The sequence below is a fragment of the Dunckerocampus dactyliophorus genome, chromosome 9 (genome assembly GCF_027744805.1).
Source record: "Dunckerocampus dactyliophorus isolate RoL2022-P2 chromosome 9, RoL_Ddac_1.1, whole genome shotgun sequence".
NCBI classification, from domain to species: domain Eukaryota; kingdom Metazoa; phylum Chordata; class Actinopteri; order Syngnathiformes; family Syngnathidae; genus Dunckerocampus; species Dunckerocampus dactyliophorus.
This window is the reverse complement of record NC_072827.1, coordinates 22697986-22725206: the sequence shown is the minus strand read 5'-3', so window position 1 is coordinate 22725206 and position 27221 is coordinate 22697986. Positions and strand designations below refer to the sequence as shown.

Here is a 27221-nt window from a genome sequence, read left to right as displayed (position 1 = left end):
TAACATAATTTGCATCGCTTCAATAGCCACACTGTAGCTGCCCAACGTGGGAAATACGCCAATTATACTTTGATTCGCAGGACCGACAGACTGTAGCAGTCAGATTCAAAGGGAACAATGTCCGAAAGAGTCGGCTGTGTCTTGCTCATGTGTCGCTTTTGCAAGCCACAGTGGGACTCAGTCAGGTTCCTGCCAGCAATGACATCACCAGACTAACATCTTAACACGCACACACACAGAGGTGCATTGTGGACATCACAAAAACCGAGGAAAACACTGGACACCCTTTTATAGTAGCAACACAAACAAGGCAGCCAAAAAGGAAAGTGGAAAACACTTCTTTGCTTACGGCTTTCTCCCATTTTTCCCCTATGAAGAGATGAGTATCTATGGTAACTGCATTTTGCTTGTTTGGTTTTACACAAGTTTGCCATGATTGCGCTGGAAACACAGAGCAACCTTAACATAGCCTTGCGTAGTACAATTACTTCAAGCAGAGTTCCCCAAACTTCAAGTTTGGGACCGTTTGGGACGGTTTTTATATGGTTCCAGGGAGGAACCATTTTTTTTTTTGAGTCTTCACTATTTTAATTTAAATGTTTTAAATAGTATTGTAATAGTATTTTATGCCAAAGTCAAATCGCACCTCCACAACGCCAAAGCCAAGGTTAACACTTGCAACTGTCTGAACAACCACTTTAGCCCTGTGCTTTTTCAAGGCAAAGTATGTGAGTTCACGCTGGTCGGCATAACCTTCAATGACACCTCATTGTGCGGCAACCCACACATCAGGAGAGCCATCATCGATCAAGATGAGCAGAGAGCGCAGGACCACGATACCATGCACCCCATGCATGGACACACAGCACCCCCACCCAGAGTGAAATCCATAGCCAGCTTCCACAGCCCACCTCTCCAGTCATCAAGGAAACAGCAAGGACCATGAATGGTTAAGACTTAAGTCCTGAGCCCTTGAATGGATGAAGAGTGGAATCACAGTAACTGAATACCTTGCCAACGGTCACCACCTCCCATGGCCAACCTGGAAGTCCCTCAGTAGACCTCGTGTGAAGCAGGGGAGGTGCAAAGCACTGTTGAAACAATAGCAACTACTACACAGAAGACAAATGCAGCTGTGGAGCAGTACAAACTACGACGCCCCACAGTGCAACCCCCAAAACCTGGCCCAACCAACCAGCTGTGACCTGCGCTAAATACTGGCAAAACAATGTGTCCCTAGAGCATGTTTATGGGCACCAAATGTGAGAAAAACCTATCAACTCTCTCACTCCTTTGCTGCATTTTTGAGCGAAGAGGCACTCAAAAGGTTGCTTTTAAAAGCTTGAAATTTCTCATAAACCTAAATGCACTCGACAAAAACCCTCACTGTAACTGTAAGGTGTTTAGTTGAATCATCACAAACTTTGGTACACACCTTTAGTGGACTGACAAGCACGCGTGTAAAATGTTAGCAAGATTGGTTGAAAAACATGGCCGCCATCAAGGAAAATGTGTTTCCACTGAGCAACTAATGATCCTTACGTCACTGAGCATTTGTCTAATGGTAAAGCTTTGAGGATAACTGTATTACATGAATGCTCACATGTCTTCCAAAGCATTCTGACCACAAACCACAGGGGGTGCCACAAATGTCCTCTGATAGCGTTGAGTATACTTTTGAGAATTTTACACTTTACACATCATGCAGTTACACATGACCATGCTCTTCATACATTACAGAACAACAAGCAAAAAATCCAGTGTCTCAGATTTTGTATCGCTTCGCTTTAAGTTTTATTTCAAGCGAGCAAGTAAAACAACGAGATAGAAGCCTACCTACCACACACACATTCATTTGTTTAAAGTAGCATCCAAGCAAGACAAATTCTTCATTCCGTAATAGCCTGGCAACATCTGCATACAAATGAGGAGGACAGATGTGCGGCATGGTCGCTACAAAACATTCTATCATAGCTCACCCAGTGTTGTTAAAGCCCCGGCTCTTTTCCTTGGAGGCGGCAGATGCAGGTGTGTTTGAGGACTCGCACACAAAGGCATGCCGTGATGGCTAGACGTCAGCCATGCATGAAGCACATCATTGCACTGGCACAAAATCCGTCTGAAGAAAACAAATAGGGAGGGAGAGGGCACGGCCTAACTGACTGGCCAGGACAATAGAGATGAGGAATTGAATGCTGCCGCTGTTGTTGTTGTTGGACTTATTCTCCCAGGAATCACCTCCCGGCCATGTCGACTACCCCAGCATATCTCCCTCTGCTGTGTGCTGAAAGTTGTCTGCATGCCATTTTTCTATTCCCTTGAGAGCAGACAGAACAAACATAATGCATGTTTAAACAAGCCAAAACCAAACCAAGCTACTGTTAGGGCTGCAAGTTGTCAGAAGAGATAGGAAAGGAGCCATGGCATTGTATCTTTAGAATAGTTTGCTTATGTGAAAACTCATTGTGCATAACTTTTGTTGTATTTTACTAATGGTTTTGTATCTGGACTAGTCTAGTGACTGCTGTAAGAGGACAGCTGACAACATAGGAAAGACGATGTGACGGCTTGGAGAGACAGCTGACAGGAGGAAATAGACCCCACAGGGGCTGTCATAGGCTAGCTAGCTATGACGGCAATCTCCAACTCTGTCTCAGTTTATTGGAGATATCCGCCAATTGCTACAAAAAGTCATCAAAGGAACATACCCCTAGAGCCTGCGAGAGCGGGGGTACAAGATGGCTCAACAATTGACGACACGGCTACAGACCCAGCAATGACTACAACTACGAGCAACAACAGGGCACATGAGGCAACCACAACAGCCGGAAACTCAATTCAGGTGTGCACTTCTGGCTGGGCAAAGATTACATCATTCAGGGGGTTGAGGAACCACCAACAAAAAAGAGGGTGCTTGAGAGAGCAGAGACAAGGGCTCGCATTGACCAGTACTTCCTACGAAGCAACCAGTCAAATCAGTCGATTGAAGCATAGTGACGGGACAAAAAACAAAAGTTCTCAGAGTATCAGCACCCCTGTCACTGAGGAGGATAATACAAGCATAGGAATGTCGGTGGAGGAACCCACCCAGCCACAGAAACCTCACAAGGAGGATAAGAAAGGGAGCAGACCAAGTGTAATTTGGCCCAAAGCTGTTGAAAAGAGCGAGTGGGAAACAGTCAACAATGATCTGATAAAAATCCTGGAACAACAAGGGGGCACAGCAGAGAAAAAGCTTGACAAGATGGGAGACATAATCTACCAGTATGGAGAAGAACGCTTTGGAGTGAACATAGGGAAAAGCAATAAAGTAACCAACACCAGCCAAATCCAGGAGACAGCAAGACATTGAAAGACTGATCAGAGAGAGAAGGCAGCTGAGAAAGCAGTGGAAGAAGGTCTCTGGTGCAGCCAGAGATGGTCTCACACTACTCGAGAGAGCCATCAAATCTCGGTTGGCGACCTTACAAAGGGCAGAGAACTTGAGGAAACTGCGAAAGAGGAAGGAACACACAAGAACATGGTTCTATAAGAACCCCTTCAAGTTTGTCAAGGATCTCTTTGCTAAGGAAAAAAGTGGAGTCCTAAAAACTCCAAAGTAAGAACTGGAAGAACATCTGGACAAGGCCCACCATGACATGAAAAGAGATGAACCACTAGTCATCCCACATTATATCCCACCTATTCAACCTCCTGAATTCCATCTGGAGACTTTCCCAAGGAGAAAAGGGTGAAGCAGACATCAGTCAATTCCAGCCGATCTACCTTCTCAACGTTGAAGGGAAAATCGTTTTCAGCATTATAGCACAGAGTCTGTCCACCTACCTGAAGAAGAACAACTACATTGATAGATCTGTACAGAAGGGCGGCCTTCCAGATGATCTGGCACCATATCCAAACGGCTAAGAAAAAGAAAAAAAGAGGCCTCCATGCAACCTTCTTTGACTTGGCTAATGCCTTTGGATCAGTTCCCCACAACCTCCTCTGGGAATCCTTTAAGTTCTTCCACGTTCCATTATCCATCACTGCTCTAGTGAAAGTCTAATTTGAAGACCTGCAACTGTGCTTCACAACAGACAACTATACAACATCATGGCAGCTTCTAAAAGTAGGCATCATGGCAGTCTGCACAGTCTCACCCCTGGCATTCACGATGGCCATGGAAGTCATCACTAGAAGACAATCAGTCGATCACAATCAGACGATCTCTCTGGAGGTGTCATGGGCCTATCTGTGGGCCTATCATCAAAAAAACAGTGAAGGAGGGTGCCCACCTGACGACCCTAATGAAGTTTGAAATTCACCTCCCCCTTCTTGAAGGGGGGAGGCTGAGCGATGACCTGGTGGGCGGGGCAGTTTTGGTCCCAGGTCGGGATCTCACTGCCTAGCTCACTGCTTCCCCCACCTCTTCCAGGCAGTACTCTACTCATGACTGGGCATGGGACACAGGCTCAGGCTTGATCACCCTGTAGTTGGCCACCTTGGATGAGGGTGTCTAGTGTTGAAACACCGACACTCGTTGATTCAAAGGTGCACGAATGATGATGTGTCCCACAATTGACATCCTTGCCAAGGCTGAGACAAAGTTACCATGACACTCTCAACATCCACGCCTCATGTGATTACCATCTATTGGCACAAAGGACAGTTTCCATGATGTCCTGTGTATTTACAGACACGAGAAAGTGGAAAGCTCTCGTTTTTTCAATTTCCCACATTTCCTGGTCAGTTTTCTAAAATAAATAAATAAAATGAATATATTTAGTTGTAAATATTAACATTAATTTTGTCTTGTTTTTCTACATAACAATTAATAATATGTTATTGCATACTACATGTTTGTTGATTTCTTGATGCTTCTATAATTTCTAAATAAAATATTACATGTAAAATATAGTGTTTTCCACTGTTTCTTGTTGTATTTCTAAATACAAATATAGAATAAAAAAATATAAGTGTATAATAAAAGATATTATTTTGTCTTGTATTTCAAACCTTTTTTCAATGTGAAATAAGCATTTGATTCAATGATTAAAATGTATAGCTGTTTTTAATACAGTACATTTTATTCCATTTTCCACATTTGTTTTTCTAAATACATGTAAAAAGACCTGTCTGGCTAACGGGTGAAAAGGACACTGCTGTGTGCAGGAAGCTGTAAATATATAAAATTAAAAGTTTCTCCTGCACGCACACTAGCAAGCCCAGTAGTACTTCTTGATCAATAATGCATGAATGATAACTGCAGCATGTTAAATGAGGATCATGCAGGTGGAAATATATTGGTGAGATCATACAGTTCGTCATGGGATGAGAATGTACATATGTACTATATATGGCGCGTACATACCATATAGCTTCCCCCCATTCTGTGAAACTCTACATTATTTATATGCGCTGCAGTTACTGACTGTTGTGAGAAACCTTTGAAGCGACACTATGCATGAGACACACACATTGATCTTTAATTCAATAACGTGGTGCAGCCACTTGAGTCAAACACTGCCATTAAGAGGAAAATAGTAATTATTCAAAGTAGTCCAAAAGTTGTGCAAAAAAACAGAAGATGCATTTTTTTTTACCGGTAAGCAAAATGGTGTGCACAACTGGGATGCAACCAGCAGAGGCGCTGTTGATTCAGCCTTAACCAGTTCGCTATGTGAAGAACATGACGTGGCATCATGAAAACAGGAGCTCAGAGCATTCCGAGAGAGAGTTCCCCTATTCCATTAAAATAAAGTATTTTAATTTATTTATTATTTAACCTGTTTTAAAATGGTAAAATATGAATTAAACTATTAATTACTTTTCTCCATAATCAAGCAAGGAATTGTCGCCCAATGCCCTTGAAAGAAGGTACTTAATTTCAAAATAATAATCCATATAGCCACCTTTATGTACATATAGTATGTAAGTTACTGTGTCAAAAACATGCAAACCAACCAACTCTGTGGTTTGTAAATGGTCTTACACTTGTATAGCGCTTTGCCACTGTTAGCACATTTACCTACTGATGACGCTGCAACAGGAGCAACTGGGGGTTCAAGGTTACTTCAACATGATCAAGGGAGGACGGAAGATCCAACCCGCAACCTAGAATGGTACGGAGACGACCACTCTACCTACCACCTGAGCCCCATCTATGTTAAACTATTTGCATCCTTGCTTTCCCCCAGATGTGTTGCAGTGACAACGTAAATCACAGTCCGTCTGTAAACGCTGAACCGAGCCAAAGCCAAAGAGGCAGATGTTTGTTAAACGCGTTTGACCATGGGCAGCCCTTGTTCCCCTCCAGAGGCCGCCCATAGGAGGTTGGAGCTAACAAGCAGGGCGCGCTGAGCTATGCCCTCATGCCGCCGCTGCATCATGTAGCAGTCTCTCTCTTTCTATCTCGCTGAGTGAGATTAATTACCACACTGTCCTGAGCCGGCCCGCATCCTTGCTCCCACTCAGACAGCAGACATGCTCTTATAGCAGCCATTGGAGCACGTAGGAGCAACTTCCTGTGTGGAAAGTAACTGATGATGGTTCAGTCAAGTACTCTGCTGCTACTCCAGTACCTCTGCAGCTGACCAATCAGTGGCATTGCCTGTAATGATTGACACGTAGAGCAACCAATGACTGTAATATATAGAGCAGGGGTGTCAAACCCATTTTTATTGAGGGCCACATCGCAGTTACGGCTGCCCTCGGAGGGCCACTTTTAACTGTCAGTATATATGAATAGAAATATGACTATAACCTCATATTATTACACAATTGCCTGTGCATTTCATTCTTATATTTTTACTAACAAATTGATGGATAACTTGCTTTGAAATGAGAAGTGAAGTGAGAATGGCATGGTGACAAGCAGACATTCAAGTATTTCTTTTTGAAAAATGCTTGGAATGCCTTGCTCCATGATTAGATAATACTGACGTTTAGAAGAACTGCATGCAGTACAATTTTTCTGTCAAAATGACACATTATTGACATGCATTATTCCCAGGGTTTCGCTGCCCACATAAAATGATGTGGTGGGCCACATCTGGCCCCCGGGCCTTGTGTTTGACACCTGTGGTATAGAGTTTTTTTTTTAATTTTTTATTTGAAAAAGAAACACTGATAAGTGTACAATGGAAGAATGAAAGCCAACTGAGGTATTGAAATAATGCCTTATTTTATGTAGGTACCTTGTCTCAGTATGAAAAGTGGACCACACCAACATACGCAGGTCAAGCATTTACCATATTACATTTTGCCATTCAAGACTCTAATTTGAAATTGACGCTTTTTTAAGTGTACTTCACCACAGTGCGCTGCTGTTGCTGTTACGTATACAAGTATAAGGTCTCCATCAGCGTTGTGAAGTACTGTACACTGTGTTCCAAATTACGATGCAAATAGGATTTTAGTATCATAAACATTTTTTTTGGTTTTTCAATGGGACCATATTTATTGTTTAAAGGAGAATACTAAAGGATTGGCATCATATTAAACTGTCAAACCCGACATGAATAGAAATGAGACGTAGAGATACTTTACTGTGAAAGATAATGCAACATATTGCATTATTTTTGATATATATCGATGCTTTGTACCACCCCTACACCTTAAGTATACAATACAGTCGCCATTTTGCAATTGGACTTTCGCAGCTTCACTCTATCAGTTTTAATATATATACATATACATTCATTAATAAATCACGTTCTTTTGGGTTGAATACAGCTTATTAGTAAACAAAAATGCATATTTAAACATATTTGTACATATGTATTGACTAAATTAGCCATTTTTAAGCATAAAAATGGCTAAATTAACTAACTAAATGAACTCAAATACATTGAATGCAAGGCAGAAGACGCCTTCTAATTGTGAATGTTATATTCTACATTGGTCACTAGGTGTCAGTAATTGTTCGGTAAGACAAGCACCAGACTTAACCGCCGGAACAACAGGCATTTATTGCAGGTTTAAATTATCTCACATCAGGCACAAAATTAATAACATAACGAACATAATAAAAATAATCATAACAATGGCTACTGTCACGGTCATAACCCAGAACAAGCTAAAACTCAACTCTGAAACCCTGACGTCACTTCCTGCCCGCCACACATCTGTCTGTACGCCACTAAGCTCCCCTCGGGAACACATTTACTGCGACCTGGCTTATTTTTACTACACTGGGTAATATGAGTGTGAAGGTGTTACTTCATGTCTATCCAATATGCGGCAATGAGAATGCCAAACCCCGAAAAGCGGGGGTTCAATAAAATATATTGAACTTTGATCCACATATGGATTGTTAAGGCCCAATGAATGCGGATGAATATAACATTCTCTTCTGACACGATACATTTCTGAACTGGGCCACAAGAGTGAAAATAAATAAATATACTGTAAATATGGGAATTGGGCCGAGCCAGAAGTGCATCATCGTTCATCTTAATCCGTTCATCTTTGGACACAAGTGTCCAGCGGTAAACTCCCGGTATGGTTTGAAATTGCTGAATCATTCCTAAAGTCTTTCAACCCAAGGTGGAGAAAGGAGGCCCGTGATTGGCTTGGTACGCTTGAACTGCTTGACAGACATACAGCTGCTGTGGAGGAGCACAATCCTGTGATGAGGGAAAACACGTTGCCGTATGTTACGGGTCGACACAAAAAAATAAAATAAAAAGGCAGTGAGAGGGAAGTAAATCGCATGAAGAATAAGCCTGTATATTTGGTATAGTTCTCTTTTATCTAAGCTGGATGAAGCATGGTGGTCCATTCTCTACACGACAACATTTTATATGAAACTAAGCTCCCTAAAGGCATACAATGCTGGCTTGAGCTGTTTTAAGGCATGCACATCCACACCAGAGCCTATCCCATTGTCTTCAGGAGGCATGCCGGTGTCAATAGAGACTAAACAAGGCCAATAATGCCACCCCTCCCGCTTGGTCCCCTGTGGTCCTGACTGTTTAAAAATCGATTCTCTGCTCAACTAGAGGGCAGCCTGGGAATAGATACAAGTGGAATAAATTGAAAGCAAAAGAAGTGGGAGAGGAGGAAGGAGGCATAGAAGGAGATGAGGGCGAGAAAAGGTTACAAAAGATAAGAGGCAGTGGAAACTTCAGCCACTTCAATTATCGCCCGTAATCATCGCCCCATTGCTGAAACACAAATGATGATAGCATCAAAAGAACTGAGCTTCATTTGCACATTTTTCTAACATTCATTATGCGTCTTGCTATTGAAAATGAAAAAGTCCTCTATTCGCTAAATGATGTTGATTGCTGTAATCGTCTTAAATCAATTTCTAATGCCTTGTAATTGCAAACTAATGCAGATTATTGATCCACTGCATGTATATTAAAACCACACTGTCGGTACGCTCACATTTATTCCAGAGATCATACTGTTTACGAGACATAAAGACAAAGCCCTCTAGTGGCCACGCTAATTCTGCCGGGAGGAAGAAAAAAAATCGGGTGACATTACGCTGGCATCCCAGTGGGGCCGACTGCAGTTTCCAGCTGCGTCGTGGTTTTGATTCAGCCTTCCCAGCGGGAACGTTCCAGAAATGTTCCGTCTAGCACAACTCCCTGAATTGATCATTCAGTCAATCCATGCTTAAATAAAATCCCCAGATACTATCACTGTCACGTCGAAGATTTAAAGCGGACACAACCCCAGGACCCTCGACCGGTACTGTCAGATGACAGCCTTTGTTGAGGCAGGGCCTTCTATGGGAAAAAGTATCGCAAAATAGCAAAAGTAAAAGAAAAAACACCCAATGCTTTGATGTTTGCTTAACGAAAGTCTTAGTTGATGTCATCATGACAGTGGTTCAAACGTCAAAAGTTCTGTGCTACTTTAGAGGCACGTTATTTCCTGAAAGTCCAGAATTGTACAACAGATGCATTTGACCTTAGAGATTGCATTGTACATCAAATCTGTAATGTTGCCTTCTAGCCATGTCCCTCCCCAAAAACAGATAAGTTAGACTTTGTAACGTTAAAATAAGAGTGTGGGTCGTCTTAAAAGACATTCTAGATGACGACTATGTATATTTTTGCATGTATGTATAATTTTGACCCTAAAATCCTAAATAAAATGAAACACGTACAACTCATTCTTCTTTTATAAAATCACTGAATATGTACGTTAAAAATGATTCCATCCTGCAAAAAGAATGGTTCAAATAAATCTACCAGGTCCCAAGATCAATAAGACATTCATACCCATCATGAGAAAATGTAAACTTCTGACCGCTTGATAATCTAAAATGCACAAATGGCCATGAAATAGCGACTGGAAAATTCTAAACTGACGTCATCCATAAATGTATTTTTTTGTGGGGGCAGCGTTAATTGCAAGGGGCCTGTTTATGGCAAGAAATTAAAGCAGTTGGGCTCCTACCTGAGCAAGGTCAAAGCTGGCAGTGTTTCACGCTTTTTTCTACTTAAAAGCCTTGGAAAATTGAATGTTTTAAAAAAAGAAAAATGGACTGTATGAGCTTCATCAACTTGTGGGGGTTGTAGAACAATGTCTATGGGAAGAAAGGTGGGGAAAAAGTATATCCTATCCTATACTTTGCTATACAGTACAGTCAAGCAACAACTCAATATCCTAAAGCACATTGTTTGTCTTGACAATACCATAGAGCAGCGTATCACACAATGTCATATGGGAAAACAATACAGTTCCACAACAATCTGCAATTTACTGCCATGTATTTTATTTGCTCTTTTCACAGCAGGTTAAAAAAAAGCCTGTTGTCAGGTCTTAGTGTTAGCTAGATAGCAAACAGTATTAAAATAGCTGATTATATACTACTGTATTGCCATTATTTATTTGTGGAAGCTAAGTCTTCGACTCCTAAACCACTGGACACAAAAGGGTGAAACTAGAAAAACAGCTTTTATTTTTCTGACAAATACACCACGTGGTGGCTGTTATTAAACCCCATCAGTGGGACTAACTTCAACATTTTCACACAGCTCAATGTGCTCTGCAAAACAACTCACTGTAATTTTCGGGTGTTTAGCCAAATCACAATGAAATTTGGTACACACCTTTACTGGACTGACAAGCTCACGTGTGTCAAATGTGGGCAGGATTGGTTGAAAAATGTGACAGGGGCACAGGCAGCAGCTAATTGACCTTAAGTCGTCTAATGCGGGGGTGCGCAAGCTTTCTCCAGCAAGGGCCACATACGGACGAATGAAAGAATGCAGGGGCCCCTTTGATATTTTATATAGCATTAGATACAGTAGATAAGTTACTGTATATATATTTCAAGAAAAAAATTATTTTTTGTGAAATTTCTGTTCTTTCCATTTCTGGATTTTTTTTAAAATTTCCAATTATTTAACCTTTCGTCTTGTACATTTTCTTCTCGTAACTATGAATTTATTCCTGTAATATTTTGACTGTATTCTCCGTGTATTATAACTTTTCCCGGAACCTAATTTTCCAAAAATGACAACTTTAATATTTGTTTTGGTTGTTTCTCATAATATTAGATCTTTTTAAAAAAATAATGTAATTTTTCTTTAATATTTCAACTCTATGGTATGAAAATGACATTATTTTTCTTCTTAATACTTCATTCTCATAACATTTCTGCTTTTTTCCATTTCTGCCGTTGTTTTTGGGCCCCGGGCCGCAGTTTGGACACCCCTGGTCTAACAATTAGGGATGTAACTATCAAATACCGCAAATGTACAGACAGTGATGACTTCCTGAAAAAAGAGACAAATAATTAGCTAATTGACATTACTAAGACTAAATTACATAGTATGAACTCTAAACTTAGACAGGCTGCCTATAAATAAGACTAATATTCTTCATGAGATTAAGAGTTTTTGGAGTGTTCAAATTAAAATGAAGACACTTACTGTAGTGGAACACATTACTCTCAGCCAAGCGAGTGAGACACACACTTCCTTGTTTCATCTATCCTTGTATTGTCTGCTAGAAATGACGAGCAACTGACTAGTGAGCTAAAATGTTTTTATTTTCCATCTTCTTTTTGATGAAATAACCTTAAATGCATACATGCTAATAAACTAGCCACATATTTGATAGTAGTCCTAATTAAGAGAAGCCTAGCCCTCCACACGGCTGTTATAGTAGTAAGGTACATTAACGTTCATCTCATTGAATTGCGCTACATTAATTTTACCTTGTCTCGGGTCTTTTGCTCCATTCTGGGTGCCTTTGGCAATGCTGCAATATCAAACATGTGCTGTTGTGGTATCTAAGTGCCACGTTACAATAGATGCATGTCTCAGTGTTCAACTTGCAATTTAGGCGGAAATGCTCCCACACTTTCGATATTTTCTGTCTTTTTTTAGTTTTCCTTATCTTTCATCATCATTGTTGTTGTTTTCCCTCACCTCTTCCATCTTCTTGCTCCTTCAAACAAACATCCGCTTCTTCTGCTACGTGAGTGACATAAGCACATCTGATGATTCTTCGAGGCACAGAAAATTCCTCATATTTTGTAATCAGGTGCTCAAATTACTCGAGGAATTATATCACCCCTACGAATAATTATAAAACTTTGACCTGTATTAAATGTGTGCTAGCATGTCTTCAAAGCATTTGGACCACAAACCATGGGAGGGTGCCGCAAATGCAATTTACAACCAAGTGAAAAAAATGATGGGGTGTCGTAATTTTTTCACATGACAGGTTGTTTTTACCACACACAAGCTGGAGGATGGGGTCAGCAAAAACAAGGAGAGGTGCCAGATCACTGCTGAGGCAAAGAACATGAATGACTGGGCCTGTGTAACATAGACACACACAAACAAATGTACACACAAGCCATATGAGTGGGGAGGACACAGCAAGAAGCCAAAAGCTTACCACTTCCACACAAAATGGGAGGAAGCTTTTTTTACTCTACCATGCCAGACATGGCTGGTTCCATGTACAGTTAAGGTAATCTACGGTTATGTCTCGTTAGTGTAACATTACTGACGTCAAGTGACCAGAATACTACACTCGTATTAACCAATATAGTAGACATCATGGGAGTAAATAAGACATTTAAGACATAAGTAACACTTATACTTATGTGTGTTCCTAGGGGAATTGAGTGGCGGGACGGACAGGAAGTGATGTCTGGGGCTCAGAGTTGAGTTTTAGCTAGGTGTGTGTACGGCTGCAACCGTAGCGTAGAGTGTTTTTATTAGGGATTTTTATTAGGGATAATTGTGCCTGCTGTGAGATAATTCAAACCTGCAATAAAAGCCTGTTGTTCCATCGATGTGAAATAAGGCAGCATTTGGGATAGGCTCCAGCATACCCCTGTGACCTTAATGAGGAGAAGCGGCATAGAAAATGAATGAATGAATGAATGAACGGATGGATGGACGGATGGACGGATGGACGGATGGATGGATGGATGGATGGATGGATGGATGGATGGATGGATGGATGGATGGATGGATGGATGGGTGGATGGATGGGTGGATGGATGGATGGATGGATGGATGGATGGATGGATGGATGGATGGATGGATGGATACTTTGACCAACCCTGTACACAGCTCGGTCAGTTTCTTTTCCATTTGGTGGAAACATTGGCGCCTGAACTTACATAGCAATGGCTAGCCATCGTTTACTGTTTCCTGTTGGTGATGTCTGTTTGTTTTTTAATGTTCTACGGACCAAGTATGTGTCTGAAATAAAGTTGATGATGATAATGATGACGAAGTCTGGTGCTTCTGTGTCTCACCAAACATTACAGTAACATTGCTGACACCACACCTAGTGACCAGTGTAGAGTACTACATAGTATTATCATGTCTTTGATTGTATTTCTTATTTAATTACAGTGGGTGTTTAGCATTGAGCTGTGTGAGAATACTCAAAGCTAATCAAACTTATGAGGTCAAACTTTAGGGTTTAATAGAAGCGACACCTGTACAAATAAAATGATTTCACATGACTGTATACACACACACACAGACACACAATCCCATTTAGTCGCAGTGGGAAAACCGCTGGAATAAACCAATGTTTTACCATACAAAATCTCGTTTCCAGGCTATAATTTCATCGCTCATACAGAATCGGAGTAAGCAACGTGCGGCCATCCCTTTGAGACGTCGCTTATAAAAATCTCTGAGCTTGCAGTTACTTGTAAGGATGTTTGAATCAGATTTGCAGCGATATATGACGCTGACATCTCTCGGTGGATGCGGCAAGGGAGTCCATTTTTCTGTTTGCCTTGTCAACTTGTGTCAGAGAGCCGTTCCGATGACTTCTGCTCTGTGCTGTGAAGACCACAAAGCATAACACCAAAAACAACAGGCCAGTGTGAGAGATCTGGCAAGAATAGCAAGCGGAGGCGACGAGAGGCGGAGAGGGCTCACTGCTGTTTGTGGACATTTAATTTTGTCAGCTGCAGTGGTGTGTTATGGCGCAACGAGTCTCCGGGGGCGCGGGGTGCAATAAATGTACTGTGCTGAACAGCCATCTTTGATGTCGACGAGAGGATACCGGCTATTAGTTCCTCGCTCAGTAATGACTGCGCCCCGAGTCCATACAGACTTGGTCTTTTAAACACAGCAGCTTTCTGTTATCGAGAGTTGTAGACTGTTTTTGCTACTGAAGGCCTGTTACTGATCAGAGGGAGGCTGGAGCATATACCAGACCTTTCCCTCCTCTCTCGATGCGTTTCCATAAGCAAAAGGTACTAGCTTCAACCAGGTTTCCACCGCTGACCACTCACTGGTTGACCCAATTCGTCATTTGAAGATTCACGACTAAAAATGACTTAAATAAACGCATGCTAACTTTAGCCTACCCTGTTGCCGTGCAGTGTTATACTCCACAGTCTCCACTTTGCTGCAGCGCTCCGTTTCGGTCTCCTGTCAGATAAATATATAAATGAGACAATAAACACGACTGTTACCCTGCTGTTGTGCATCATCTCTAGACGTTCCAATATTATGCTCCATCGTCCTTTCTGCCCTCAGTCTAGTCTCATACTAAATATGAGGACACCTGCTGCATTAGCTGTAGCAGTCTACACTTTGTCTTCTTTCTTCCCTCAATCTCCACTTGAATAAAATTGGATAAAATGCCAATAAGAAATTACAAATTACATTAGAAACCCGCCTTTTGCTCTCTCGTCTATTGAGTTCCAACTGACGTGTTCAATGCTGTGTGGTTTTTACAGTGCTAGTGGAAAGACTAGTGTCTGTACTGTGCACAAACACAGCTCATTAGCATTAAACCTACAGACACACAAAGTAGGGCTTAGTAAAAACACATTTAAATCGTCTAAATTCCAGCATCAAGGCTATATTCCGGACAACACATTTCCAACACACTCTTGTGGGAACTCTTATCTAAAACTGTTGAAAAATAACCTTTGAAATATTGCCTGTACAGTCCAGCCATCCATTTTCTATGCCGCTTCTCCTCATTAGGGTTGTGGAGATATGCTGGAGCCTATCCCAGCTGACTTGGGGCGACAGGCGGGGTACACCCTGGACTGGTGGCCAGCCAATGGCAGGGCACATATAGACAAACAACCATTCACACTCACATTCATACCTATGGACAATTTAGAGTCTCCAATGAAGCTAACATGCATGTTTTTGGAATGTGGGAGGAAACCGGAGTACCCGGAGAAAACCCACACACGCACGGGGAGAACATGCAAACTCCAACCAGAAATGCCCAAAGGAGAATCGAATCCACGTCTTCCCGATCTCCAGACGCCTGTACAGTCAAAGATTGTATAATGGCGACAGTAGTACAGAAAGCTCAGGCATGTTGAAATGGGACAGTAGTGCAACTCTAAATGTCATTTACGACATGTAAAACCTGATTTATTTCCTATTTGATTCCTTTGAAAGGTCTTGCTCCACATTGTCATCGTGCCCCTTATGGTGGATCAATGTGACACGGCTGTCTATTCCTCCTCCAAATATCAATGGAGGAGAAACCATGCGTTATGCAACTCTCCATAATGAATTAGCTCTCAAGCACCAGCATTGCTGCAGCACGGACACAAATCACTGACCTCCCCTCGCTGTCATGACACAATCCAGGACGCCATGGCCTTTTTTTTTTAAATTCCCGGACAGCAGCCTTTTTGTTTTATGGTCATGTGACTGTGCCCGTGGCTCCATAATTGAGCGCTTTGAACCTTTGAAGCCGACCATGCCTGGAAATGAAACCCTCAGCTCCCCCCCGCATCCAAATGATTATTTCTAAACAAACCGTGTTAAATCGACGGCGCGCCTCTGCGGCACTCTCCATCTGGAGGATGCCGCACGACAGCTTCCCTTAAATTACAAATATCAATCTGCCACAGTGGGAGCTTGGGGCTGCCAGCAGGCCTCTCGGGGGTCGGCGCCAAAGCCGCGCAAGCCTTCACACCGTGGAGGGAAGCATCAAAATGCCGAGCTCGCTAGGTGCTTCGTTTACTAGCGAGAGCGCGTGACTTATCTGATTGTCATTCCACCAAAGTCAAAGTTTTTGATTGCAAAAGGACAGCTTGCATATGGAAAAGTTCTCCACTGCCCTGCAAGATGGTAAGAGATAAGTGGCCCGAACAAGCTGTACATTTTGTTTTTTTTTCTTTGAATCTGTGATCGCACTGCTGTAGAGTACAAAAAATGACAACAGAAATATTAAGCTCACCTAGAAATTAAGCAATTAATTCTTACGTTCACGTACGATTTTTGTGTTTATGTTGGGTTTTTGTTCAAATGTTACAGACATATTTTTATGGCAGACAGAAAATGAAAAAGCATCGATGGCAGCTAATGTTAAAATGTGCATTTGCTGGTAATTTGTGCGAGTTAAAAACAAAAATGTTGAGGTGACAATTGGCTAACTTTTGTACGTAATCATTTTCTCATTAACTGATTAAAATGCAGTTGTGTTTTCTTAACTGAATCCCAAGAATATATTACGTTTTTTCTTTTTCTGTTCAAAATTTTACGTTCACCGAGCATTGTTTTGCGTTTACCTGTTTTCTCATCAGCCGATACAACGCAACTGTATACTCTTGTCTCATCTGTTCTGTTAATCAAGTGTTTTGAGTAATCATTAACATTAAACCACATCCATGTTTCAGCGTAATTATACATCATTCATTGAACAATGTTGAAATGTTAAGTTGACCTGGCAATTTTTCCGCATTGTATGAACACAAAATTCTGAAACAAAAAAATGTGAAGTGAACGATTTCACAACTGCATTGTGATTAATCGTTGCCTTGAAAACGTTTTCTCTTAATACACGTTTTTTTAATCAACATTTAGGAATGTGTTGTTGATTACATACTGTACAGTAATCCCTTATTTATCACGGTTAATTAGTTCCAGGCCTGACTGTGATAACTGAATTTCCGCAAAATAGGATTCTTTATTAAAAATCAAATGTTTTCGTAGTTGGAGCACAGACCTTCTAAATAGAGGTTTTAACATTAGAGTATTAAAGCCTTCTACACTTGAACTAACACCCATATAATATCCTTTACACTCGTATCACCCAATATAGTAGACATAATAAGAATAAATAAGCCATTTAAGACATAAATAAGAGTCATACTCGTGTGTGTTGCTATAAATGTCTTCCCTAGGGAAGCTGAGTGGCGGGCAGACAGGAGTGACATCAAGAGTTCAGAATTGAGTTTTAGCTTTGCGTGGGTTACAAAAGTAAAAGAAGCCTGTGTTTTATTTCTGTATTTTTATTATGGATTATTGTGCCTGTTGTAACATAATTCACGTCTGATGCGTGTGTGTCTCACCAAACATGACAATAACATTACTGACACCTAGCGACCAGTGTAAAATACTACATATCATCACAACATATTTGAATGTGTCTTCTGAATGTCCTATATATGTTCTGTATGTATTTGGGTGGATTGTCTTTTTTTGCCTTTATTCGTGTGAAACAATTTTTGTACTATTTGACACAAACCTGAATTTAATGTGCTGCATGTTTTGGAGTGATACAACTAAACGGGAAATAAATTGTTCAATAATTTCTGTTTTAGTTCGAGATAACAAAATTGACAGAATAAAATAATATAAATAGCCTACATATTTTTATTAGATAGAAATCTGTCCTTCTTAACTTAAAAGAGAATAAATTGAGTGTCCAGGTTGCGGTGGTCTTCAACTTTCATCACTATTCGAGATGTCAACTATTTGTGTTTTATTTTTGACTGGCAACATTTACGTTGTACGCTACTTTATTTACCAAGTACATCTCCACTCAAACAGTGTGGCCATCGTCTTTATACTACAGTATTTTGTGGTCATTTGTCATTATATAAAAAGGTATAAAGTCTGAATTCGACAGTTATAATAAAAAACTACTAAGAGTAGAAGCAAATATTCTCTGACCTTTTGGTGAGCTACTCAGAATCAGCTGATATAGTATCACCATCATAAGGCTGGACACAGTATGTGTTTATGTTCATTAAGCAACCAAACACAACTAATGTTTTGAGGACAAGACATAATTAGCATAATGACAACAAGAGAGCAAAATTAACGTGATATCCACTTGTAGCTTTACCGTGGGACAAAAATGAGCTCCAAACTAACCACATTGCTTGTTTGTTGTCACTGTGGTAAAAAGTCACATTTGGAGTCCGAAGACGAGAAGCTAGGTGGCTAACTCTAGCTAGCGAACTAGCTAGCTGCCGCCACTGACAGCTAGGCAAAGCGTGTAAAACAAAGATGCAAGATAAGTTGCTGCCGTCGGTTGGCGTAGCCTGTGTCAAGCTGTCAAACTGAATCCGTGAGGTTTTACAGACTAGTTTTGATTCTCGCAGCAATACGGGACAAAGTATGTCCATTGTCGGCTCAATATGGGTGTTGACAACCCTACCTGACACAGCACACATGGAGTGTTTGCCACCGCATGCCGATCGTCGTTTGTGATCACCTTTGAACGGCATTTATTGGCACGTGCCGATCACGTGATTTTTGTGGAAATCGGCCGATATTGATCGGTGGCTGATCGATCGGAGCATCCCTTACACAAAATGTTATTTATCTCTGACAATAGCTCATTTTTATGCATCCAACCGTTGACTTTAATCAACATTTTCTCATATACATTAAAGTCCAAAATTTTTGGATTGCATCTTCACTCAGGTCTGTAGATCTAGGTTAAGACTGTGGCTCCGCCCCTTCCCTCCCAACACCACCCTCCCGAGGTGGGAAGCAACAGACGTTAGCTCCGAGGGCTCCCAATCTGCCGTGTGATCAGCGGGACTCTCCTCGAGCGTGTTCCCCCCCATTTCCTAAACCAGCACCATCACCACCGGCTGTCTGCCCACGGCAACAAAACCGCTTACGCTCCCCCGTCCACCTGCTCATCGATACACTTCACCACAGGAAGGCCTTCAAGTGCTCGGGAAAAAAGCAGTAGGTTGATGGTGCAGCCTAATTCAATCAACACGAGAGGAGGGGGACACTGAACTCAAGCGAGTGCAAGCCTTAAGCTTGACCACTCACATCCATTCAGTGGACGCAACATTAGGTACAACACAATCAATCACATTTTACAAATATATGTCCTCATTTTCTGCACACAAAAGGGCGGTGATGTTAAACTCCATATGTTGGCTTGACTTGAAATTTCTCATACCGCTCAACAGAGTCACCATGAAAATTGGTACGCAAATTTAGGGGACTGACAAGCATGTGTGTAAAATTTGAGCAAGGTTGGTTTTAAAAACATGGCCGCCATCAAACAAAACGTTTTTGAAGGTGCAGAGGCGGGACAACAAATGTTCCATAAGTCATTGACCATGTGTCTAACGATTATAAAGCATTGAGGATATCTGTATTACAAGTATGCTCGCACGTCTTCCAACACATTTTGATCACAATCTATAGGGGGCGCCACAAAAAAGAAGGGTGTGTCTGAAGCTAATCTGTCAAACACGGGTATGCAAAAAAAGCAGAGGTCCCCTCCGTGAAGACCGCCAAATGCATTCCAACACTCTTTTGTACACACAATGATGCCATTTAGTGCCATGCAAACACACACACACACACACACAACTCGTGCAGCTGAGTGAAGCACACGGGGGCAAAGGAGCGTGAGCAAGAAAGGGGCTAGACTGGGAATTGATGTCATAATTAAGATGGCTTGTATAAAATATGTATGAAGCTTATCATATTAGCATAATGCACATGCTGATGCCGGTGGAAAGGACTGTGATTGTTGTGCAATATTAAAAAGATAACAGCCAGTCTTGGAGTGGCCAAAATGTCAACGCTACAATAAAACTAAACAGTTATTGTCGTTAAATAAATATTTCAACATAAAGTCTTAATACGTCAAGGGCCGGTGGACATCTTCAACGAGTACAGTGGAACAAAGGAACTGTCTGTTTCAGCACCACGGACAGTTCCACTCATTCCCCACGTCCTGCCTGCCGTCTGACAGACAAGTGAGTATATTACTGCCCAAATTCACAACGGAAGTACATATTTGACTCCACACTGGCTAACAAGTGGATATTCTCCTGAGAAATGCCATTAGCAAGCTGAAAAACCCAAACCACAGCTGAAATGACAGTTAATGCATCACAGCATATAACACATTTCCACATGTAGCGGATCTTTTGAAGTCGAATAGTTCAGACATTGAACAATTCATAATTCAACCAAAAAAATTTAGCAATACCTCAGTGTCATTAATTGATGATGAATAAATGATAACAATTGCAATCAGTGCATCAGTTAATTAAAATCAGCATTTGTATAGCTTTCCTTTTCACTTAGACTGTAATTATAACTGGCGATATTTACCTAAACTGCAACCAAGCATATTGCACAACACGGCAGCAACAGAACCAATGTTGCAGTTGCGGTAAAGAGCACTGCTTGGCCAGCATCAATACCGCTGATGACTTCACCGTAAACAACACCAACAGCTGACATGTTGTAGTGTATGCGTAGGTAGATAAAGCTGCTGGAAGCTGACCAGACTTCAAATGCAGCTACTGTCACCTTGTGGAGTTAAAAAAGGAGGTTGCCTACAGCCACAGCTGTTCATGCCAATATTGACCTGGCGCTAAATACAGCCGTAGAATTAATTACGTAGTATTACGGAACAAAACAACCGGAAGATAGCATGTATTTGATGCTTGTCCTATAGCATTAACATGATGAAACAGAGGAGCAAAAACAACCTGTAATTGTTCTTCCTGAGGGGAAATTCAATGTACACTGTGTTTACATGTTCCATTCACATGTTCCATTCCATTCACATTCACCTATGGCGTATATAAACATAAATACAGAGTGAACGGGCTGTATACAGTGTGTTGCAGCAGGTTCACTCAAAAGAACCAAGAAGTGGCATCTTTCCAGCAAGAAAACCCAACCTCATCAGTCAAGCAGGGGTAGGACTGTGGTGTCCCAACCAACCATGAACCTAAACAGGATAAGCTGTAGAAAAGGGATGTCTAAATCAATGAAAACGGCTCAAGTTATACAAAAACCTAGAGGTCAAATATGCAAAACATCCACAAATCTTGCAAGACTGTGAGCTCTGTGAGCCTGCAACCGGTCCGCGGACAGAGCCGAACCAGGCCACTGAAAATAAACACTTTTTTTCTTTAAAAAAGTTTTGTCAATTACTACATCAAAATTTATGTAAATGCGCGTCAATTTTGGAAATAAGGGTGATTATTTCATATACAAAGACAATATACAAAGTCATTTATTTTACTCAAGTTGGGTGCACCCGATCATGTTGTTCGTGTTCATGGTTTCCATGTTAATGAGCCAAACCACTTGTGTTTGTTGTGTGCAGGGAGATGTTGGTTGTTTCAGTATTTTCGGATTAAAATAAAAACTAACTACCCACAACTTGCCACAATGGTATTGAATAAATTCCCACCATTCCGTCCGATCCAGTAAAACACATTAAACCATGCTATTATTGTACCGATGGTAAGTATCCATTCTGTGCTTTGAATTGGATGTTGTGCTTTTCCTTGTTTTATACGTTAGTGTTTTATACAGGCCACCGTACTTTTTACTTGTATTCGACCAATGCATAAACAGTGACCACTAGAACAACTACTCCTATAAGCTATAGCGAGCCTTGATCTCCCTTTTTGACTTTTTAAGGCCACCATACTTTCCGCTTGTATTCTGCAAATGCAGACCACTAGTGACCACTTCAAATACGACTGCTAGTTTCTGAAATTTGACAGCAAGGGTGAGTCAAGTATTTGATGCCCCCTAACACATGTACTCAGCAGGAATGCAGAAGATGTGCCATACAAGTACTACTAGTACTACTTTCCAAATGTACGCCTTGTGTGACTCACATCTGTGTCCCAGATCTGTGGTTCTAACTTTTGGACCCTTTAGGGTTACCGTACTTTCTGCTTGTCAGCATGATGACAACTAATTAGTACCTGCTAAATTGTACACAACCTGTAGATCAAGTATTTTTGCACCCGTGGTTCTCATTTTTGGTCTTTTAGGGCCACTGTACTTTTAGCTTGTACTCCCCTACAACACCAAAATGTATGCCGAGCGTTAGTCAAGTATTTGAACCCCCTGAATGTGGGTTTCCCTTTTTGAGCCTTTAGGGCCACCATATTTTCTGCTTGTATTCAGGCGATGCCAAAGTACCGACCTTTATAACTACTATGTCTTCCTAAATTTTACAAGTAGGGTTTGTCAAGTATTTGCAACCCCCTTACCCTCCCTTTTTGATGTTTTAGGGTTACTATACTTTCAGCTTGTATTTAGCAGATGCAGAAACAGTGACTACTACCACCACTTCCACTACCGCTACTACTATTACTTATGTTTTTACACGCTAATTCATGGGACTCTTTGGGGCCACTGTACTTTCTGCTTGCATTCAGAAATGCACAATTTACTGATATTACTACTAACACCTCCTAAATTTCACATGTAGGTCTAGGTTTCATATTTGTCTTCCCTTACCCTTGGGTCTCCCTTTTTGGACAATTTAAGGACACCATACTTTCTACTAATATATTTATGACTAAATATTGGGTGACCACTAACACAGATAAAATCACCCTTCAAGCAAGCAAACAAAACACCAGTGGGCACCTAGACCACCCCCTCATGCACAAGCACATGCATACACACTCACCCACCACTGCTGCATCATTCCTACAGAATGCATTCTGTCAGCCACTTAAATGTGAGCCAAGTATTGTACAGTGTGAAGAAGCCTTGAGGTGCAAGTTTGGGGTCTAGTGCAGTGGCTGGCACAATCAATTGAATCAATTAGCCCCCACTCGCAAAGATGCAATTGTTTAAAAATGGACAAGGACAACATCATCATTTAAGGCACCATTGAAAATTAAGAGTTTTATGGTCTGAAAGGGAGAGCTGCCTGTATACCTCTATTAAGTGTGCGTGTGTGTGTGTGTGTGTGTGTGTGTGTGTGTGTGTGCGTGTGTGTGTGTGTGTGTGTGTGTGAGCGTGTGCGTCTGCACTGCAGATGGCGTTCTCCTATGCAACAAATAAGAGGCACATTCCAAAACTGACGAACAAGGAAATAGACAACATTTTTCCATAACTTGCACATTTCCATATTTAAATATGCACCAGCCTGCAAACTTCAAAAGGGGGAAGGGGAAAGGGGGGGCGGGGGTGAAAACTGGCCTACCTTCAACTGGATTCCCAAAAAATAAAAAAATAAAATAAATGAAAAATGCTCCAGAGTCGTCAGTCACTCTGTGTCTTCTTTCTTGGACATGACAACTCCAACTGATGGAATGATCCGTAAGAAGCACCCATTCAGCCCCCCCCCCCCAAAAAGAGCGTTTAATCCAAATAGAAAAAAATGACTTTTTTTCTTGCTGATATGTTATAGTAAAAAAATAAAAGCAAGAAGAAGGAGATAGGTGGGGGTAAGGCTCCCAACAGTCACCACCTTCCTCCTCCTTCTCCTCCTCCTTCTCCACCTCCACCTCCTCTTCCTCCAAGGTACTTTTGGAGGCAAAGGATGCCCAGTGTCAAATCCTCTTTACGGGCTTGCTGCTCGGTGCTCCTCGTCCTGCCTGCCACGCTGCGGAGGGGAGAAGGTGGCAAATGAATGCAAGCAGAAAAATGGTCACATCCAATAAGGGGGAGGGAGGAGAGACAGAGGCAGAGAGCGAGAGAGAGAGAGCGAGAGAAAGAGAGAGAGTGAGAGTGAGAGCTAGGATGGGGGGGTGTTCCTCCTCAGCTTGGCTCTATAGTTGCAATGCGACCAACTGTTTCCGCTTGGTCCTAGTGCACACCACAAAACACAATACTCTGCAACATGTCATATTACACCTACATGTACATCATTCATTTACTGCATGTATACCAATACATTAATTATAATGTACAAAAATAATGTACATATATAATGTATACATATTTAATAGCTATAGTTGTCATTTAAATGATCTGGTCATGATCTATCATATCTCTGTCTATTGACAGGTAAGTCAAATGGTCCATCCATCTACCATGATCTTAAATTATCCCTGTCCAACTCAGTCTCTGTATTACTCCATATCAGAGATTCTTATCCATAGGGCCGCGGCACACGCTTGGACCGCCAGCGCCACCTAGAGGGCCGCAAAAAAATTTTTGTTCTGCAACTGTGGGCCTTGAGGGCCGCATTCTGTTATCAGACTGTATATACAGTAAGGGCTCTTATCTGTGAGACAGTCAGTTGCAATACCTGCCTCCCACCACTAGTGGCAGTAATACATCAGTCACTTGTTAGGGACACTTGAAGGCAGAAGAAGACACTCAACTAGAAAAAATGAAGATGAAACTAAGGACAAACCCCCTCAAAAGACGATTTTTTCAGGAAATACAATTCAGACTTTATCAAGTACGGCTTTGTGAATGTAGGCAAGGCTGAGCCCAGAGCACAGTGTGTGGAATGTGGCTTAACGCTGTCCAACGAAGCTCTGAAGCCGTCCAAGCTAATTCTTTCAATTCCGAATGAAAAAAAATGGGCTACAGATGCAAAAAAGGTCTGTTGTGACAATGGTTAGCCACTCCAAATGTGCCAGCCGTGTAGCACAACTCACTACAGCGGATGGGTTGGTTGTGCCTGCCAAAGTTGATATGTGCCGTGAGAAGATTGGAGAGGCCGCAGCAAAGAAGCTGCTGACCATCCTACTTTCAAACGACACTGTGAGTCACCGTGAGTTGTTCTTAAATATGTTCTTGTAGTACATTTTTTCCACTCTTAGCATGTTGTGCATCTTGCTGTATGTGTAGATTTACATATACAAATGGTTAATAAATGTTTGGTGACTATCACATTGTATAATTTAGTTTATTTGACAAGGTTTTAGCTTGTTAATTGCAAGTCGATTTGATTTTATTTGTTCAATAGAAATCAAACCAAGAACAAGATCAATTTCATGTGTTAATATTTCAATGGGGCCCTGCGACTGGCTGGGGACCAGTCCAGGGTGTACCCCGCCTCTTGTCTAAAGTCAGCTAGGATTGGCTCCAGCATACCCCCACGACCTTAATGAGGATAAGCGGCGTAGATGGATGGTGGATATTTGAATGGGCCCCAAGCCACACTGTACAGGAAAATCTGGTCTCCGAGGTCAAAAGGGTTGAGAACCCCTGCTCTATATCCTCAAGCTCTTTAATTATCTATCTTTTCGTCTATCTACAGCAGGGTTCTCAAACCTGCGGCCCACGGGCCATTTGTGGCCCGCCGGGTCATATTTTGCGGCCCGCGACTAGACATAGAGGAGTAGTGTAAATGCTATAAAAAATATTTATTTTTGATATGATTCTACTTTATAGCATTGATCTACTTGAGAGACATGAGATGTTGTGTTTTCTGAATGCGTTTAAAATAGCTTTATTGTTTTTCACACACCTAAACTATAATCCTGTATACACTTATGTTGCCAAAACATCCTCATTCTTTTTGTACAATTGCTGCTTGTAGTCTGGTCAAAATATGCTGCAAAAATTCCACCCGTTTTGTATCGCTTGTCTTCATTAGGGTCACAAGTAAGCTGGAGCCTATCCCAGCTGAATGCAGCAAAATACAAACTATGAAATGTATTTATTTTTTTGTTTCACCCTATCACTGTATCGAGATATTATCATTATCGGGAGCCGTGTATCGCGTATCATACCGTATTGTGGGGTACCCTGAGATTCCCAGCCCTATTCCCAATACGAGTTTTTTAGAAGCCAGCCGTCTCTGGGCTGACGTTTTGCTTGGAACTACCAACTAAAATTTGGTTACGAGCTGCAAGTTAACGGCAGGCATAGCCGAGGACAGCTATGTTGGGGCTTAAGTCAATTCAGCTAGCGTTAGCTAGAATTAGCAGTGCACTAGCTAGTCAACAACACATACGTACATTATAGCGATCTAATTTATCTTATTTATTGTGTATTGTCTAAAACGAGGACAGGAACAACATCAAATTAAAGGCACGAAATGAATACAGATAGGGTCTGGACTTTTTCCCCAAGAGGTTGTGTACCCCAAAGAAGCGCATTAGCACTCAATAAGGTCATCAAATCTTACCTTTATGCATTCCCATATAGTATCAGCATTTGGGAGCAAATATGAAGTGAAAGAAAAAGGATAAAAATACAGTGTAGTAGTCCATCTGTGAATTTCTCTTGGAGATGAATAAAGTATCTATTTGCGCAGCTGTGAGAACGGGAGACGGTGCGTTCATGGACGTTCAAACAAAATGGGACAAATCGCCGCTCTCATTACGCATTCAAAAACTGTATATTATTACCGTATATTACCGTATATTATTTTTGAACCCACCATCCACCAGTACGGGCCTGGACTTTGCTTTTCAGAGAGGTTGTGTAACAAGAAATATGCGCATTATCACTCAATAAGGTTATCAAATCTTACTTTATGCATTCCCACATAGTATTGGGATTTGGAACCAAATGTACGTGAAAGAAAAAGGCTAAAAATACAGTAAAGTAGTAGCAGTAGTACTGTAGTAGTCGTGTACAGCATGGGACAAAGTTAGAAGGTGCGTTCAAGGACTGTCAAACAAAGTAGGACAAAATGCTGCTCGCATTAAACATGCAAAAACTATGGGATTTCTAATTTTATATTATTTATAATATTTCAGTTTATTTGATGATATGAAACATTCAAGTGTGACAAAAAAAAAAAGAACTCGCTAGCTTGCTGTGCCGCGGCTGTCTGTTATGTCGCTGCAGTGATCCCTTAGC

The 27221-nt window shown here is 41.4% G+C and overlaps 1 protein-coding gene across 4 annotated transcripts in view; it reads right to left on the bottom strand.

Moving 5' to 3' along the window:
- Positions 1 to 26685, bottom strand: part of il1rapl1a (interleukin 1 receptor accessory protein-like 1a) — a 259738-nt gene extending 233053 nt beyond the window's left edge. For all 4 annotated transcript variants that reach the window (XM_054787014.1, XM_054787013.1, XM_054787017.1 and 1 more), the window contains exons 1-2: positions 26542 to 26685; positions 23656 to 24057 (exon numbers count right to left, since the gene is read on the bottom strand). The gene's annotated coding sequence lies outside the window, so the exon portion shown is untranslated. The remainder of the gene's footprint in view (positions 1 to 23655; positions 24058 to 26541) is intronic.
- Positions 26686 to 27221: the final 536 nt, after the last annotated feature.